This window comes from Periplaneta americana, chromosome 2 (assembly GCF_040183065.1).
Source record: "Periplaneta americana isolate PAMFEO1 chromosome 2, P.americana_PAMFEO1_priV1, whole genome shotgun sequence".
Taxonomy (NCBI): Eukaryota; Metazoa; Arthropoda; class Insecta; order Blattodea; family Blattidae; genus Periplaneta; species Periplaneta americana.
The window spans coordinates 162,448,508-162,467,915 of record NC_091118.1 but is presented as its reverse complement, the minus strand read 5'-3'; positions in this window follow the sequence as shown (position 1 = coordinate 162,467,915).

Below are 19,408 nucleotides of genomic sequence, written 5' to 3'. Positions count from 1 at the left end.
ATGAGCCTTCTCGTAGAGTCGGGGCGAATAACGAAATAGGTAAATATGACAAATATAAGACGTTAATGCTGTGTTTTATGATTTGAAGAATTTTCTTAACACATTGTAAGGTCAGTTTTTAGTTTTATAGATCCTGAATGATCTGTTTAGACTTCTGCAACTTGTTAAGACTTAAAAGTTACGTAATTATGGTGTAACGCACACAATTATCGGGATATTGGAGATTTGTTCCACTAGAAAAGGCATCGGGTTGCATCGCTCGACGTTGGCAAGTATTTTAATTTGGAATTGAATCCTTACCTTCCAATAAATCCGCGGCGCATAGTTCATGAACGGCTAAGGCCCACCGGCCGACTGCCGGCCTCACTCCAACATCCCTTAGCAGACGTGAGCAATCATCCAACCAGTACGGGGGTAACATGTTGGCAGGGTCATCCCTCCAGCCAGATATAGCTGGCTTATGGAGTCGGATTTCACTACTCACTGTAGCAGCTTCAAATTCCCCACAATACTGGGCACCGGTCCCATACACTGACTGATATATCATGAAAGATTCTCTTATCTAATAAGATCTCGAACCAATTCTAATTCCTTATAGCTAGGCTGAGACATTTGTCTGCATTTCTTGACTCGCGAGTCAACCCGTTAACATAAAAGCAGGATGGAGGGTTAAGACATGATCTCCCTCCCCTTGGCCATCACTTGTTCATTCCAAATTACGCATTGTTTAAGTGCAATAATAAGGTGTTTCCTGCCTTTCCACTTCGTACCTCTTCTCCCCTATCTTTCCCTTTGCTGTGTTTTGCGGCTTGTATTTTATGTGACTTCATCTTTTCCGACCACTGGTCTAAGGTATGATCCTTTAGAGCAGGCCTGCACAAAATTTGTGTTCTCCGAACCGGCTCACAGCTCATGAGCGGAATGCAGATGTTAGCCGCTCTCTGTATAAGGGTGGACTGGAAGAAGGGGTGATCTCGTACAAAATATACACAAAAGTACTATTACATGTGCTTATGAAATGAATTCCCGTTCAGTGTTTGCAAAACTATCTTGGACTATTATTAATTAATAAAGAAATATTTATTTTACAGAAGTAATAGAAATTCTATAGCTACTTAAATGTACAATATAATTTGGTTATATTTTTATTTATCAGTACGAGGTTTTATGCTGTTGGCAGCTGAAAGGAACAATAGCCTACTGATCATAATGAAACATCAGTTAGAGATGTTCGATGTCTGCCTTTATTAAAGTTGATTATAGAAAACAGTTGCTCACAAATATAAATGTTGAGCCAAACATAGCAATCATTTTCACAGCCAGCCTGTGTAGTCGTGGATATTATTGCTAATGTTTAGTCTTGTAAAACTTAACCAGGCTAGTATTATTATTCAAACGATCTTTAGCCCTTAGGTCACATTGAAGATCAATAAGTTCGAGCAGTAAATCGTTAAATGTTATGTTCCGTCTTTTAGATTCCTCCATACTGTACTGTAGCAGTAGCTAAGCAACGTGAAACAGTTACTGAGAATAGGTCTACACACTGCACTCCACTAAATAACTGAGTGGTCGTTTCCCTCTCCTCTACCTATAGCAAGTCATGTCATTCTGACGTATCTTCCTCTCCGTTTCGGCGAGCGGTAAACACGGCTCTCCCGCTCCGAAGGAGCGCGAGCGCTCGTTGAGCGCTGTTTGTGCAGGCCTGCTTCGGAGTTTTAGACCACGCGCCTACAACGTAGGACCTCTGTCCATCTATCTCGCAGTTTATTCTCGCTTATAGAACTATGGACTGTACTTAATGTTTGATCTGCTCAAAAACTGGACGTAGAGATGTAGAGTGTGCACTTCAAATCCTACACTTTGGTAGTCTTTCTTTCATTAAAATATCGTATTTCCCGTTCGCGACCTCTACTTGTTAGAAGTAAGCATGTGTATCCTTCCACTCGTCAGATGTATTCTGGGTGAGAAAAAGGATCAAGTGTCCTGGAGTTCGGACTTAACCGACTGATCCCAGACATTTTACAAATCGATTCCAGCTCTCTGAACTCCATCCTGCGTAAGCTTTTCGTCAATATTAGGCAATCTATTCGCTCTCCACAGGCGCACTGTGTGACGTAAGCATTTAAAGTGGTTCTGCTGTTAGTTAATGGAATGCATCTATTTAACGGGCTCCATCATGCTCGTAACATTTGCCGACCTGCAGTGACAATCAGGTATCGCGGTAGCATTCATTGATGTCTAACTAACGGTCTTGTTAATTATGCGCTACTGTTTGTTTAACGTGACCCCTGCCTACAGGCTCTTCAGTTACAATGGAAATGTTAATACACTGCCTTTATTTTCTCTCTGACCCTAGGCAGATGACGCCGATATCTTCACTCTCACGGTTGTTTATTTTTATTTGGTTATTTAATGACGCTCTTTCAGCTATAAATTATATTATTAGCGTAGATGAAGTGTTATGATAGTGAGATGGTATTTTGGCGAGATGAGGCAGAGAATTCTCCTCAGATTACCTAACATTTGCCTTACACTTAGGGAAAACTTCGGAAGAAACCAGGTAATCAGCCCAATTGGAGTCGAACCCAGCTCCGGATCAACAGGAAAACGCGCTACCGTCTGAGCTAGTTACCCCTGCGGCCATTTTGTTTATAACTTACGGATTCACTTAACGATGTTTCTAGCTTCTCCTGTTTCTGGTTCTCCTCATTCTTTCTGTCATCCCTTCTCACTCTTAAAAAAAAATATTTTGAAATTGTGATATGTCTGCTAGATTTTTACAAGTAGAAGTCCTTGGCCACGTGGCCCGCATAGAATAAGGTCAAAATGTAAAAGTCTACACTGGACGGACAATGTAATGGACATACGTAGTCCCCGAGGAAGAGAAATAAATCTTCCCTCCTCTGCTGGGAATCTAACCTGTGTCCATTATCTATTACTTCACATGACTACGTCGTTACCGCTTCCTATTTATTTTCGTTTTTTCTCTTTCTGCTCTATCATCATCACTACCATGATCATTTACTTTAAAAGACTGGGACCTTTCACTCGTTCGATTCTCATGAGAAGATTTTGCAGAAAAATTAAACTTAGCGGAACTTCTTTGTTATATAGCCATAACGGCTCTTTGTCATCGTTTAAGATGACACTAGCCTCCGACGTAGCTCAGGCGGTAGGCACGCTTCCTTCCGATTCGGAGCTGTGATAGGGCATGGGTTCGATAATTTTGAGATTTTCCCCAGCTGTAAGTCGGATGTCGGGTAATTCTTTAACGAATCCTATCTCGTCATCACAAATTCCATCGATGCTATATAGAGTAAAATATGTTCAATGATAGCAATGTCACAGAATAAATCCTTTTCCGTTTTGCTTATTATTTTTTTATTTAATGAAAAATCGACTTCGCTTCTAGAAATAATTGCAACATTGCAGGAATTCAGTAGCACTTGCCAACGCATGGGAACAATCTTTCTCTGCAGCAGTGCACAGCAGTGAAGGAAAAAGATGTTAAACATTTACTACGTTTTCATGGAGTGTTCAAATCTATCTGAATACATTTTCCGTATACTGAATACGATCCCCCCGATCCCTGTTTTCATGCAATTTTCGATACATATTGAAAACGATCTGAGTACGGAAGCTGAAGTTTCGAAAGTAGTTATGTTGGTTAACATGTCATCGACATATTATCGTGTTGGTCACTCTGTAGGCATTAGCTATAAAGAATGTTGCATTTTCCAAATGAGGCGCATGAAAATTTACTATCCTGGCTGTTAATGAAGAATGATAATACTGACTTTTAGGAAAACATAAAATATTATGTTTTCAACATACTTGTTGCCCTCGCTGTTGGTAAAACAGCTGACACATCAAACAAATGACGATCGATCACACGCTTAGCGTATTGAGATCGTATTGAATACGATACCCGTTTTCATGGTACTCAATTCGTATTGAATACGATCCGATCCCACTTTTTAGGTATATCAACTTTGAGACTCAGATGGTTTTGAATCTCTGTTTTCATGGAGTAATGCAGTAATCGTATTCAGCTCGATATGAATACTCCATGAAAACGTAGTAATTGTCTGCTGCACACTCCGCTCTGAAACGCTTTACGTCCCGCGATACTCAGGCCTCAGGGTGAAGCACGCGTTTATATTCTGTAACAGTGTTGCTAAACATTCTTTACTTAAAGTAAAGTGATTTATTATAATAATTAAGTAATTAAAATAATCATAAACCGTAAACGTTTCACAAACATCATACAAAATATTTGTTGGAAATGAGAACTCAATGTAAAGACGCTTATAAAATTTGTATTTCTAAATATGTTTAAAAATAATGGAATCGAAAATTAACATGTAAAATAATTATTTGTGGGAAATCTACTGTAAGCACCAAAAAAAAAAAAAAAAAAAAAAAATCTTGGATAATTTTTCCATTGATGCTATGCCTAGGCTTCCTCCCTTAAAAGGACTGTCATTGAATGTCTTCTATTCTGTATGACCTACTAGTCGAATAATAATAATAATAATAATAATAATAATAATAATAATAATAATAAGAATAATAATAATGACACTGCATGTATACGAAGAACATATATTACAATCTTTTGGAAAGTGACTAAAACATATTTTTTCTCCTGCCAGGAATCGAAGTCTATTGCTTTGAGTTTTTGGCTAAACACTATCACTTGATCCAAATAGCGATGCTTTTTTCGCTGTGAAATATTGATAGTGTTTATAATGTTATTCGCTAGTGTACGCGGACTCTAGCTTCAATTCTGAACGATGGAGTGAAGATTTTTTGTACCTCCCATCGGACCGAGTAAGTGAAGTAAAAGGCGTCCCGTGTACACTACGTTAAGGCAAGGAAGTAGAGTGCCCAGGCTTTCTTAACATCGGTAGTGGGAGGAGATAGATTTGCCCTAGGGAAAATGCACCGATATTCACTTCACTGGACGTTGAAAGGACAGAGTTCTTGCTTGTTTAAATATAGAATTTAGCTGTAGTCTTTACAGTTAGGTGTGTGTACCGTTCAAATTAAGAAACAATAATTAATGTATACAGTATATTAAAGGACATTTTATCATCATCATCATCATCATCATCATCATCATCATCATCATCATCATCATCATCATCATCATGTGTTCGAATTACTTGTTTATGTCCACTAATATGAGTGAAGTGTGATGATATACAGAAACACGCAAGCTCAATATTAAAGTGTAACATGTAGACATTTCTATTTCACAACTCTTAATGTGTATTTTGTAATAGACGTATCATTGTTCTCTGGGTTCCTATTCGATTCCTAGCGTATCTTCAGAGATGTGTAGATTACTGAACCGATTATCTAGATTTCGTCCGTTTGGTTTCGCCCCAATACTTCATCATCTCGTTATATTTTATAGCATTAGAATTAGAAAAAAATATTAAATAGAGTATTGGAATTTCAGATGCATTTTATGAACCTAAAAATAGTGGAATAAGAATTTTAATCCACGGTTGACGCATTGTCATGTTAATTCCACTGAATCGACCTGAATTGTAAGTGACATATTTTAAAATGTTCATGAAATTGTGTGGTAAATGATAAGCCCTTTTTCCACGAAGCGCTTATTTTTAGTATTTGAAGATGCGCCATTGGACTAGAATTCTGTGCAATGATTCGTAACACCTACACGTGTATTCTTTAAGGGGGTCGGGTTTTAGTGTTAGGAGGGTGTTTTATTCCTGCATGCAGATAACTTCTCCCGTCTGGAGGATGGGTGTGGCATTTTCTGCTCCATAGCACTTCACCACCACCCCATCACCGCGTTCCTTTCTTACTTGGGGTGGTTAACTACAATGTGGCCCCAGGTTTTATAAGCATACCCCACCCTTCCGACACACATTTTTGTGGGCTTATTGGAGGGGATGCATTATCCTTGGATAACAATGTTTCTCAGTAAGTCTGTACTCCAGTCAAGCTCGTATAAACCATATGAGGTTCTTCAAGGCAGTTGAGAGTAAATAAGCGTTCACTATGAAGTTGAGTGCACTTTGCCAGAACTACTCGTATTCTTGGTGAAGCATCTAGAGGAGGCGGTATGATCACGTTAATCGACTCTGACTATTGTCACTTGCTATAGAATCACAATAGGCAATGACCCTATCAGTTAATAACATGATTATGTTACGGGCAATGAAGTCAATAAATGGGGCAAATGGCTTTAATGACCGGTTTTTAACGTAATTGCCCCACTTTTAGGAAATAACGTTAATTCTCGACCATTAACGACAATATCCTACATACTTGGGCACTGTTGATAATAATTACGTAATTTCCTTAAATTCTTTGGCCATTGTTATAATAAGGAGTGCTCTGTTTCGTTAGTTCAGCCCATCTCAATAATGGCGCAGCAGTGAACGGCAAATAAGTGAATTTAACCCCTTTATTGAAAATTTTGTGAAGCTGGAGAAAGCCTTGGAATCTGCAAAAGTAGAGAAATATATCTCAAAGAAGTGGTATCAACTAATATTATGTTAGGATTACAGGGTTAAAGAGTGTCAGTGTGGAACTAAATATAGAAAGAAGCAAATAACTATCGTGCGCTTTACAAATTGTGTATTTCGAAGTGTCATGGCAGTTTGTATTATGAAAACAAGTATAATTTACAGTCTACTGTTTATAAAAAATACGAATTTATATAGGTAAGTTATTTTAAGATGATGTGCTTATTTCAAAATCTTTTTCCTCTTACAAGAAATTTCGAAAGTATTTAATTTATCATAACATGCTGCTATGGTTTGTTAACAACAGTTTATGAAACATGGAGTAAAAATTCCAAGCTCCCAACATCAAAATTGCAAGAGTGTTTATAGGCCTACTTTGAACATGAGGACAATACAAATAAAAAGTGTGAGGAACCAGTTTTCAAAGTTTGCATGCCATTAAAATTCAAGAACACAGTTATTTAGATATGACGTATTTTTTACGTTTCCAAGTGCCGCAGAGCAGTGAAACTTTGCAAAACATATAGATAAAAGATTGCTGATTCATTTTCACGAAAAAAAAAAAAAAAAAAATCGAAAACACGATTTTTTTTTATAGAAAATTACCAAAATATCACTCGTCTCCTCTCTTAATCCCTTTGTTCTGTTGCACTTCTGTATATTTATTTTCTTCCAGCCTACAATAAACTAAATCTTATAATTTGTTATGTTACATCCGGAATTTAAAAGTTTGCACCTGCTGTATATTTTGACAATCTGCAATTATATTTAACTTCCTCATATGTTTGCATTTCATTGTCAATAGACCTACCTTTGCCTTAGTTTGTGAAACCTTCATGTAGTACTTGTTTAGATTATTGTTAAATTTTGTTACGGTGTATTGGAGATTATCTTCTTTACAAGTCAAAAGAAAAAGAACCTGGTTGTCAACAAATTAAATTGTTTTAATTTCTGTATTTCTTCCCAGGATTATACACTATAAAGGCCTTTATTTACTTCTAAACTGAAGATATTTTTATTTTACTTTTTACTGTTAATTGCTGTTAGATCATACAGAGACATTGTAGCATTAATTAAATTTAATGAATGTTATAACTTTCTAATATTTTTCATAATTTAGATCTATTTATGCTTTCATGATGATGATTATGATAATAATATTAGTAATAATAATAATAATAATAATAATAATAATAATGATAATACCACCGTGAGATCCATTTTGATTTTTGGTAAAGATGTCATATTGTGTATGGTCACGCTTTTCTTTTGTCAGTAATGAAATTTCGAATTCCTAAGCCCGTGTCGACTCAAGTCGTAAAAAATCTTCAATATCCCCAATAAAGCTGACGGCAATATGGTTAATACTGGAATAAGCGTCATCTGAAGGATATATCGCGCGTTGAATTTTTCATTTACTGTTTGAGAGCGTTTCCAATATCAAATGGAACGTGACTTGGACTGTAAGATGCAAGAAGCTGTGTTATTGCTCATATACATCACGAAAACCTGAGTTATTGAAGGTCGGAGCGGGGGAAGAATTCACCTTAGTATACTATTCCAATATAGGACGACATTGATCGAGAGCTGCAAATTGGTATAGCGCTTTATTGATTCCAGACTTTCTGTAGTCGCAGCCGCCGACTCTGACTACTGTTATGAGTGCAGCTACTATTTTTTTCGCAGTCTTTCGTAGCATCATCTCGCTTGTGAAATTATCATCATTGAGGGAATGCTGTGGTTGATTGACTGCATCGTGGATCGTGTAATGTACATATCTAATTAATTATCTTGGTATGATATGAATGTAATACAGTGGTTTACGTTACTTTATTCGTCAAGTGAGAGATTATTGAATGATGAAACAGGAAACGAGAGTGCCTTGAGAGACCTGTCTTAAAACTTTCTTTGGCCCCTATAAATTCCTTAGTTACTCACCACAATTTGAATCCAGGTTGCTGGCATCAAAGGTTGACTGTGTATCCATTCTGCTGATAGTTCATTGTGTTTACGAGTATTGTTACTGTAATCGCATCATAGTGCATCTCTAGAGGTATCCAGATAGGATGGAGAGGTGTTTCAAATACAGTGGTTTAATTGCCACCAATTATGCTAGTCGTTAGTTCAGAGCTTTCTTCACAAGCCGAATGAAGAATTAGATTTTTCTTCCGTGTTTTGCCTTCTCTCTCTCTCTATGAGGGCGAGAGAGGAACATCCCATGCACCGCGACCTGAGGCCTATTGTGCACCACCTGGGATGAGTTGCATGCCCACCGACCCCACCTACGTCGCACCGACCTAACCGCCAACACCCTTGCGACCAGTCCCCGTCATCCTTCCGAACTTGTGTACTGTTCCACACCAACAGCCCCCCTTCGTTTCCCCGAACTTGTGTACTGTTCCACACCAACAGCCCCCCTTCGTTTCCCCCCTCAACGGTCTGAGGTGTAAACCCCCTCCCGGCGTGAGGGGAGAGGGTCCTGCTGTTGGCCACCAACTATCACTTCTTGACATCCATGGAGGCCGGCCGAGATAGTGAGCAGCTATGGAGGGCCGCCGCAGACGCAATCTGAAAACCAAGTAGGGCAACCAGAAATGAAGATGAAATGATAAGAGAGAAAAGGAAGTGGCGAGAATGAATAGGGTTCCAAGTGCGTGATAAAGTTACCTGATATTCATCCATAGGAGTGAGGGGAAAACCCCGAAAAAACCTCACCCAGGCAACTTGGTATAAGCGGGGAATCGAACTTCGGCCCGCTGGGTTCGGGAGCGAAGACGCTACCACAAGGCCACAGCGGTGGACGTGTTTTGCCTTTACCTTAAAAATTAATAATTTTAGTACAATCTAACGTTTCTGTCATCCGTACTAGTGTAGTGGTTTCTTTGCTAGCCGTAGGATCCGAAAGTCGTATAGGCCTATAACTCGAAAAAGAGTAACGAAATTTTTGGATGGTTTTATCCGTGATGGAAGTAAAGTTGTGAGTCTCATATTTTATATTTATGGTACAGAAAATGAAAGAAGGCCCAAGGCCAAATGTATTGTCACAAATAGAGAGAGTCTAAGTCTAGAAACAAAATTTTAGGAAAATTGCAAAATATATATTTGTCTATTACTAAATTTCTGAAATAATTATCTGAAACTATTACAGTATTATGAATAGTAAAAGTGGTAAGTTTTCTCATGACTAAGTTATCTGTACTACTTGAGACAATTTAAATACATTCCGAGGCTGCAAATTTAACCGTTTTTATTCTCTCGACCTTTCCTTCTTCCCAAGGGAGAGAGGCATAGTGACACTGGCACTTCGTCTGTCATCTCCGTGATAGAAAAGAAATAAAGAAGAATGCAATTAACATGCGATTTTCAAACCACGTGCTACTTTTACTTACCAGTCCAATGTTTGCACATAGTATAACATTAGTCATGTCGACCGCAGTGGAGGGTGCTGCATGCTGCATTACTGTTTCCAATCCTTTCCGTCTACGAACTTTAAGGGATATCTCTTTATGCGAGTACGATACTTACAACTAATGGAATATCTGTACTAGTGATATGAATATCAGGAAGCCAGTGTCCGCGAGTGCGACAGAAATTCTCTTCTAGGTATCACTTTCTAATGCCCACCCAGCCTTCCCATCCGTCGGATGCAGTGGGACGTCTGCGGCAGGAGAACCGTTGGAGCGTGAAGGTTACCACTCACTTAAATCTGAGCCCGAGGTTATGAATGATTGAATGAATCATGACGTTTTCGATTCACAAACGTTTTATTGCACTTCGCACGTCCAATAACACAGTTTGATTTTGAACCGGTTGACGTCCGGTGTTACCACCAAATTAAAGTGTTTCGTAATAATTTACTACTTTCTACGCATACATTCAACGCTCTATCTAATTTGAAGATTAACATTTTTTTTCGAACAATAATAATCGAGGAGACGGCCTCCAGATATGAAGGGTCGCTGTGAATATATTGAATAAGCAGTCGCGGACAGCCGATGAGGGGTGGTCCTCCAGCTTGGGGGTTGGGCGAAGGGCTAACAACCCATCACTGTAAAAAAACAGCTTGTTACGAAACCTTCAAATAAGTTATCATCAGTGTGCTGTCAAAAAATCTGAAAGTTAGGATTTATAAAACAGTTATATTACGGGTTGTTCTTTATGGTTGTGAAACTTGGACTCTCACTTTGAGAGAGGAACATATGTTAAGGGTGTTTGAGAATAAGGTGCTTGGGAAAATATTAGGGGCTAAGAGGGATGAAGTTACAGGAGAATGGAGAAAGTTACAGAACACAGAACTGCACGCATTGTATTCTTCACCTGACATACTTAGGAACATTAAATCCAGACGTTTGAGATGGGCAAGGCATGTAGCAGGTATGGGCGAATCCAGAAATGCATATAGAGTGTTAGTTGGGAGGCCGGAGGGAAAAAGATCTTTGGGGAGGCCGAGACGTAGATGGGAAGATAATATTAAAATGGACTTGAAGAAGGTGGGATATGATGATAGAGACTGGATTAATCTTGCTCAGGATAGGGACCAATGGCGGGCTTATGTGAGGGCGGCAATGAACCTCCGGGTTCCTTAAAAGCCAGTAAGTAAGTAAGTAAGAATAATCAAAACGTACTTACCTAGAACGAAAAATTATCACCGCAGATACAGTCATCCTTTCCTTCATTTTCAATAGAAACAACAATAAATTTTGCATTTATCCTACTGAATTACATCATTAATTATCTCACCCTTAACAGAAATGTGACATACGTCGTTCTTCCCTTATACCTTTCTTATATAGATTATCTTATATGTCTGTGCTTTCAATTCGTCTGTTAAGGAGTGATCTGACATCTTTGAAAACGTATATTATTGTCAGCCTCTATGTTTTGGACTTCTGGTAATAATAATAATAATAATAATAATAATAATAATAATAATAATAATAATAATAATAATAATAATAATAGTAGTAGTAGTAATAATAATAATAATAATAATAATAATAATAATAATAGTTTTATTCTCCCTGGTAGTGTTAAGACCATCAGGCCTTCCCTTTCATTCAACCATGTTGAAAGCAGATACAGGAAAACACAGTATACAAGCATTAACTCAAGAAAAAAGATTGAATACGTATGAATACAACGACAAAATAAAAGAAAGAATGCAGTAGTATGGACTTAGATCATTTTGTCGATATGCATATTAAAACGGATAGGGCTGTAGCATAACATTTTTAAACAGTTATGTCACTATGCGCCTTCACGGCGCCCAAAACGGATACTTTCCTATTTTCTTACTTTGGTAAAATGTATTCTTTTGATTGTGCCCAGTATATGGAGAAATTAAAAAAATATATATCTTTGTGTCTCTAATGTAATAGGAAATGTCGGCTTGTGTCACGCCACCTGAAGGCCACGTAATGCGCGTGTATGGAGTGTGTAGTGTGATAATTCTCCTAAAGATAAAGATATGTTGTTACTTTCAGTGTTACTTCTTTCAAATGTAAATTCATTGTATAGTCTATGCATTAAATTAAATTGTTAGACCATTGAAATGTCAGCCCAAAAGTTCACGTTAGCACAAAGCATTTATGTGTATGACGCATATGTGAAAACTCATGTCGAAACGTGTGTAGACAATTGAGAGAGAGAGAGAGAGAGAGAGAGAGAGATTTTTTATAGTTACACGTCAAAATTTGTCGCTGTGTACATCGCTCGCCGCGGGAACTACGCGGAAAGTTACAGATCAGAATTTAAGCTGTCTATGCCCCGGTCCTCTCACCATACATGTATGCTCCTCATCGGCCCAGACCCGAGCCGAACATTAATATTGATCTTAATAGTAGTATTTAGCTTTCAACTGCAGATGTTATTCATAGTCTACAGATTTTTCCTGGAGTCCTCTATGAGGGACAGAGTTGTTTTATATGCCGAAAACTACAACACGGGTCACCCAGCTTTACATCACTTCCGGAGGAAGCCATGCTGAGTCTAATTCCCTCTGAAACCCATCGCTCTTGGCGGGATTTGAACCTACAAACCTGGGATCGAAGGACTTTTAGCTACTAGATTACCAAGGATTGCTATGTTGATTTGGTCTGATCTGAAGGGAAACACAGAAAGAATCACAAAGCGTAGCTGAAGAAGTTTATTGTTCGTATTGGTTCAAAATGGTAGCACATACTCATATTACTCTCTCAGCGTCATGAACTGAACTGAATTTTGATAACAATATTGATTGGACATAAACATCTTATTGCAGAAAAATGCTGTCAATATTTCTTGTCAACATTTATACGATTTGTTGCCAGCTTATGTTGACAGCAATGTTATGCCGGTGTAAATGCAACGTTAGCTTCGCTATTATGTACGCAGTAATTTCTGGTTCTCGCTCCTGTCCAGTGATGCTTCTTATTTGTTCTTTGCGTAATGCTGCGTCGTTCTACTAAGAGAATAAATTATTAAAAGAAGAACCGTAATAAAGAAGACATAGTAAAATGAATGTTGAGTACCCAACAAACACAGTTGAAAGAAAATTATGCGCCGCATCTGAACCCCTGCTGCTTTATTTATTTGCCGAATACCATTCTTCTCTTTTTTTTTTCCTTCGAAGAGAAAAAGAAATAAATCCTGATTTAATTTCGCTTCTGCCAAAGTACAGTTTCACTGCAGATTAAAATGCCGTAAAACATTTCTTAAAATCCTCCTGCTTGATCAGATCAATTTGAACTCTTGGAACGCTACCCCATGGTTATGTGTCAATTTGACGCGTTGCTTTAAGAGCTTTGTGGACCTTCGTAGAATACAAATATGTCTCTGTCTCTATCTCGCGAAGGGCGAGGGGGAGAATATTAGTACTTGCATAAAAAGTCAAAGGAAAGGTAGTGGAACTCCGGAGATATAATTTATGATATGAGGGTAATATAATTCCAGGGGTAGACTCCTGTTTTTGTGCTACGTGTGAATTGCAGTTTCAATCCCTCTTCTATACTTCTGTATTGTGAGAGTTTTTATATTAGCCATGTGAATACAAAACGTGTTGTACTCTAAATCCCTTCTTTCCCCTGGTACTACTGATTGCCAGGGTACTCTATTCGAAGTAGTTATGCAAGTCAAAGTCACGAAGCTCGAATTGTGAGGATGCTAGGAACAATAGACTGTGCCGGTACTATTTCGCATTGTGTGCAATGAGGTGATATTAGCGTTCCTAGAGGTTAGCAACTATCTATGGATGCATATTTACTACGTATTGAGATTCGTGACTGTATATACTAGACCAGGGGTCGTCAGGAGGGTGCACGCTCGTGTTAGCGTCTCTTACCCTCGAGCCCGCTAGTGCATTTATAGGAGTGGACGGGTAAGCAATATTTCAGTGGCGGCTTTTCGTTCGTATCATAAATTACGTAACTCAGTGGAATTCAATAGTACTAATAGTGTAATGAAGCATCCGATGTTCACATGTGTATTTAATTAAGCATATTTTACATAGTTAATAAATACTCAGGATATCCCTTTTAATGCCAAGTAACTTTAAAAAAAAGTTACTTCTGAAATTGTAAAGTCCAGTCAAAGGAGGAGACAAGCCACAAAGCCATATTCATTGAATGTAAGGAAGTAATTTCTCCGGACTAAATTCTATGACAATATATTATTCTAATGATAGGTTATATTTAAAATTTGTAAAATTTGGAATTTATGAGCACAGACGGCAGAATATTTAAATTTATGTAAATATTTTTATTGTGGTTTATTGTCTTATCTGACTGGACCCCTCAATTTTGTTAATTCTTTATGCAAAACAATAATAAATTAGACTAAGCGAGTTGGCTCAGACATTAACGTCTGAGACGCGCACCAGGCAGATCCGGGTTCAAACCCCGTAACTAGCCAAATTGACTGAGGTTTTTCATGGTTTCCGTCACAAACGCCAATGTCGAAATGAAAATTAAATACTATGATTTATCACCGTCTCAATCATCAATATCATAAACATTAATCAAAATCTAAATTCAGTCACAGGAACACAAGTTATCTACATTATTAACACACGACAATAGAAACAGGAACTCAAATGTAAATGTGTAAATAAACTCAACAAAAGATTGTAATAAATTAATAAAGAAACACAAACACCATTGGGTTATGTTCAATAGTATAATTTTATTCTTGCATTGTATTTACGAGCATTTTCCAATTGAATTATAAATGGATATCGACGCAGATAGACTTGTTATATGCATGCAAGGACCCCCACTTTTTAGTATAAATTGGAAAAAAAATATTGGAGAAACCTAATAGGCTATATAAAGTACGGGAAGAAGTTTTGAAAGAAATTTATGTACTTATAAAACCAAGTACATAAATTTTTGGATTTGGAAGATGAATCGAACAAACTTCTATTTATGTGATCTTCTTTCAAACGCATAAAATAATCGATCATTGTTACGATTTTATTGTCGATTGCTATCAGGTCACAATTCAGAATAGCAATGTATGGAAAACAAACTACGTACATACGTCGTGGAGAAACTCTGTTCGAGACTGTCGACAGTTCTAGAAAGACCGAAACAGTCTTGTCCAGTATCAGACGGTCCGAGACGAAACTGTCTCATCCAAGACACGATGTTCGATGCAGTATTCTGCGGGCCTAGGGAAACGTTCACATCAGTATAGGAATTATTATTAGTAATAATAATAATAATAATAATAATACCTGTCTTATATTAGTGTTTTTTAACTGTTCCACCATTTCGACTCTTTCGTCGTCTTTTAATTTGTCGTATTCATTAGCATGACAGTAGTCATAGTGACGCTGCAGGTTATATTTTCTTATCACATTGAGTATCTTACTGCAAATTAAACATCTTGCTGCATTTTTCAAACTCCGTAAAAAAAAAAAGCTCCTCCCATGAAGGGTTAAACAACGTAGGGCTGGAAGACCTACGTAAATCACTATTTGAACTTTCTGCCATAGTGTACGTACACAAACTACTCACAAGTGTCTAGTACTTACTACTCTAGTCTCTACTGATCGTTCGAATCAACTAAGGCAAGATTCCTCCCTCTCCCTCCCACGAATCATGCACGGACGTGCAGGCTTCCCTGCTCTCTTTACCCAATACCCATTTCAGCGAGTGCTGACGACCACTGTACTAACTAGACTGTAAGTCGTATATGTGCACAAACACCAGCTTGACTTATGCCTTTGTCTCTTAATTTATGATGGATTGTGATGCTTATGGGGCGCGATAGCGGCGTTGCGGTGCAAGCCGGAAGGTCGCGGGGTTTCACTGATCTCTAATCCTTCCGGCCGCATTGTGGCCCTGCTGTTAACTCAGCTCTAAGATAAATGAGAATGAGAGTGTTTCATTGGGAGTAAAGGCGAATAGAACGTAGGAATGAAATTCCGCCCTCGATTTTCTCGCAAGGTGGAAACCTTAACACCCCGCCACCCAAAGAGCCTTATTTTTTTATACTTATAGGATATAGTGCATACATTTTATTTTTCCACATTTATATGTTGGCAGCTACGCTGTGCACTGCCTCCGCGAGCGTGGAAAGATAAAATGTATGCACTATATTTCTGCTGTGTTTAGCTCAAATATATTATATTTACGTGTAAATAGTTGACTTCATTGGATAAAAATTGCTATAGTAGCCAATACTGCCCCTGCCGATAAAAAAAATATCGAAAGCGAGCAATATGTCTGCGTATGTCATCGAACACAGTGGGATATGGTTTACTTTGTTGTTTTAATTTCCCGACAGATGAAATAAAATATTTTAATTATAGGCCTAGTCTTTGTCTTGTCAAGAAAAAAGTAAAGTGTCATTCCGCGCTCTCCGCCGCGGGACTACCAAGACGTAAGATCATAACGATGTGTGGTTTCCATATTGCTTGGCTTGGCTTTTTCGGTTATCGGACTCGAAGGGATCTATTCGTTTAAGCATACTTTGGTCCGCTATGCGATAATTTTATACGTCCGACAGGTGGTCTGAGTGATATTTAAAAGTCCGATACATGTTGCAATTCTGTCATAGTCCTGGCAGTGAGTACGTTATAACTAGAGCCCGGATTTTATGTAATATGAAAATAAGAAATATGTAGCTAAAAATAACAAAATATGTAGATAAATATGTAATAAATAAAAAATATGTAACTTAAAATCTAAGCATTATTAAATGTATTTTTGCACACTGATAAAAAATTACAGGTACACATGTGATTCAACCTCATTTAATTATCGCTTGGAGGCGCAATTAATAATTAAATTTTTTCATATTTTCTGCTGTCATTGATTGTTTCGTCAACGGCAATCCATACGCAGGAATCGCCAAGTTAAGCTCTAATCGTTTCCATTGTGTCAGTATAGCAGGAGTTAAATTAATTTTTCCCGAGTGTTGATTCAGCCAGAAAATTGAAGTTGCAGTATTTGCGTGGGAATGTTTGAAACTTTGGCACTCCAAGTTTATACAACGGTATGTTTGCAGCAACCATTGCCATGTACAAATCTTTATTAAATTCACTGTTAGAAGACGAAGAAAGTTCCAGCACCACTTGTGTAAGAAGAACTTGTTTTTTCGATGGGGAAATTTTTTTTATTTGTGATATGAAGTTTAGTTTTTAATGCATTTGTTACATACTTTTCACAGCACGATTTTGCCGTCACTAGTAAAGGCATCGTCAATTGAAATTCAATCTTTTAATTTGGATGCCAATTTGGATACGACTGGCGCCATAGTAGTGGACTAGCTAGCTGTGTACCTGATGTCAGTATAAGCTTCTTAGGAAAACTGAAAGAACTACTGTTTTCTTTCAGAGCAACTGATTGAGGGTGTGTGTACCAAACGGTCATACCCACAGGGTAATTTTCACTTTTTCCTCCACCGTGGTAGCAATACAGTGACCCACCTTTCGCATTGATATTTGTTTCTACTTAACCGTTACTTTTTAAGGAATATACAAAATGTTAGCATGAGAGAATACGTTATTATTTTCAATTATGAAATTATTTTTATGCATTAAAGACGAAGGGACAAGCTTTGTAAACAATTTTAAAACATGTAACTTATAAGTTAATTCGAGGGAAAATTGGTAAAAATATCTATATTCTTTCAAAATGTGCAATATCCTTCAAAATGTGTGAAATATGTAATACAGCGATCATCAGAACACTGCACCCTCGGGCTAGCTTCTCTTACCCGCGAACAAGACATGCCATAGCGTGCATTCGTGGCTGCTGGCGGGTATGCTGTCTCCCTATCCCTTGTGCAAGACGGAGCATATTTCCTTATCCTCTATGCACTCTACCCATTTCAGCGAGTGCTGACGACCACTGATGTAATATATGCCAAAATATTTATTATGCACCAAAATATGTAACTTAAAAGTTCAGAATAATGATCTCTTTGGTATGATTCGTCGACATTTTATCTTTTCTTATATGTACTTACATAGAAACAGAATATGCAATAACATGAAGTCGGGGATCTAGTGGTAAGTCCAAGGGCTCGTCGCCTTTCCTATATCAGCATCGGAAACCCGTACTATGCCCAAGACTTCATCCAGCCTACTTTTAGCTATTGAAGATGATAGATGAAATGTAGAGTGGGGGAGAATGTTGGTGGAATGATAGATGGAAACGGGAGTACCGCGAGGAACATCCTCTCCAACGTCTACTTTTTCCATAACAAACTCCATTATGACATTTATGACCTGACTTGGTGTGGACACCAGGAGCTCCTCCTGGTCGGAAATCTAGCACTGAGCCACAGACGCGGCCCCGATTTACACGTATATATCAACGTACATGTCGTAGGCGGAATTCGATTGCACGTCCATAGCTTTTAAGCAATGTTAAAGCTTTAGGTACTTTACAGTAGGTCTTAGTCATTGTGTACACGCGACCGACAGTAGCATTTATGATTTTCAAAAATTTTCTAAAAAAAAATCTCAATTATAATTGAATACCCCTCCCGGAATAAGGGCATATGGCTCAAATCTAAAAGTTTCAGGAAACGAAAAAGATGTTTAAAATTTTACTCAGACATAAAACAACGATTTATTTCGACTGAAAATAGGTTTCAAAAGTTTACACTTAAACTTATGTGAAATAAATAAAGAATAACCAGTCTTTCACACATGTCTGACACCAAATCATGGAAGAAGAGTCTATGAAACTTTAAATAAACTTAAGTTTATCTTGAACTCAAATAAAAGCAACAGTATTCTTGTTTAGATTGCAAAAAGTTGTTATATAACTCTCTGTATTCGAGGGAAAATAAAACAATAAGTTGCAATTGTCTGATCGTGGCAAACCGAATCCTAAACTGAAATTTTTGCAAAATATATCTTCATATAGGTCCTAGCCTTTTCTTGAGTTTAACCATATTATACATCTTACTTAGTCTAAGATCCGAAGACAGGTACTGTTTTTGAGTCCTCTTCTTTGCGTAGTGACTCTCTACTTTAGGAAAATAATCAATATGAGCTATTATTGTCTACTTAACATTTTCCTTTATCCTTTGAGGCCTATTCATGTGTTTACCTTTCTTGTCAGTTGGATTTATATCTCCACTCTGCAACTTATTTTGTAATAATTTCAAGAGAAAAATTGTTCCGGGGCTAGATATCGACCCCGAGACCCTTCGCTTAGCGCATGAATGCTCTACCGACTGAGCTACCCAGGAACTACACCCGACCTCGTCCCAATTTTTCCTTTTATATCCACACAACTCAAGTGGGCTGACAAGGTGCCAGAAATCCAACTTTGAGTGCATACAAACTCTGTGTGAATTGAATTGTGGTTTTCTGTTAACATACCTACAGTGACATATATATATATATATATATATATATATATATATATATATATATATATAATGCAAATCTGGCTTTCAGGTAA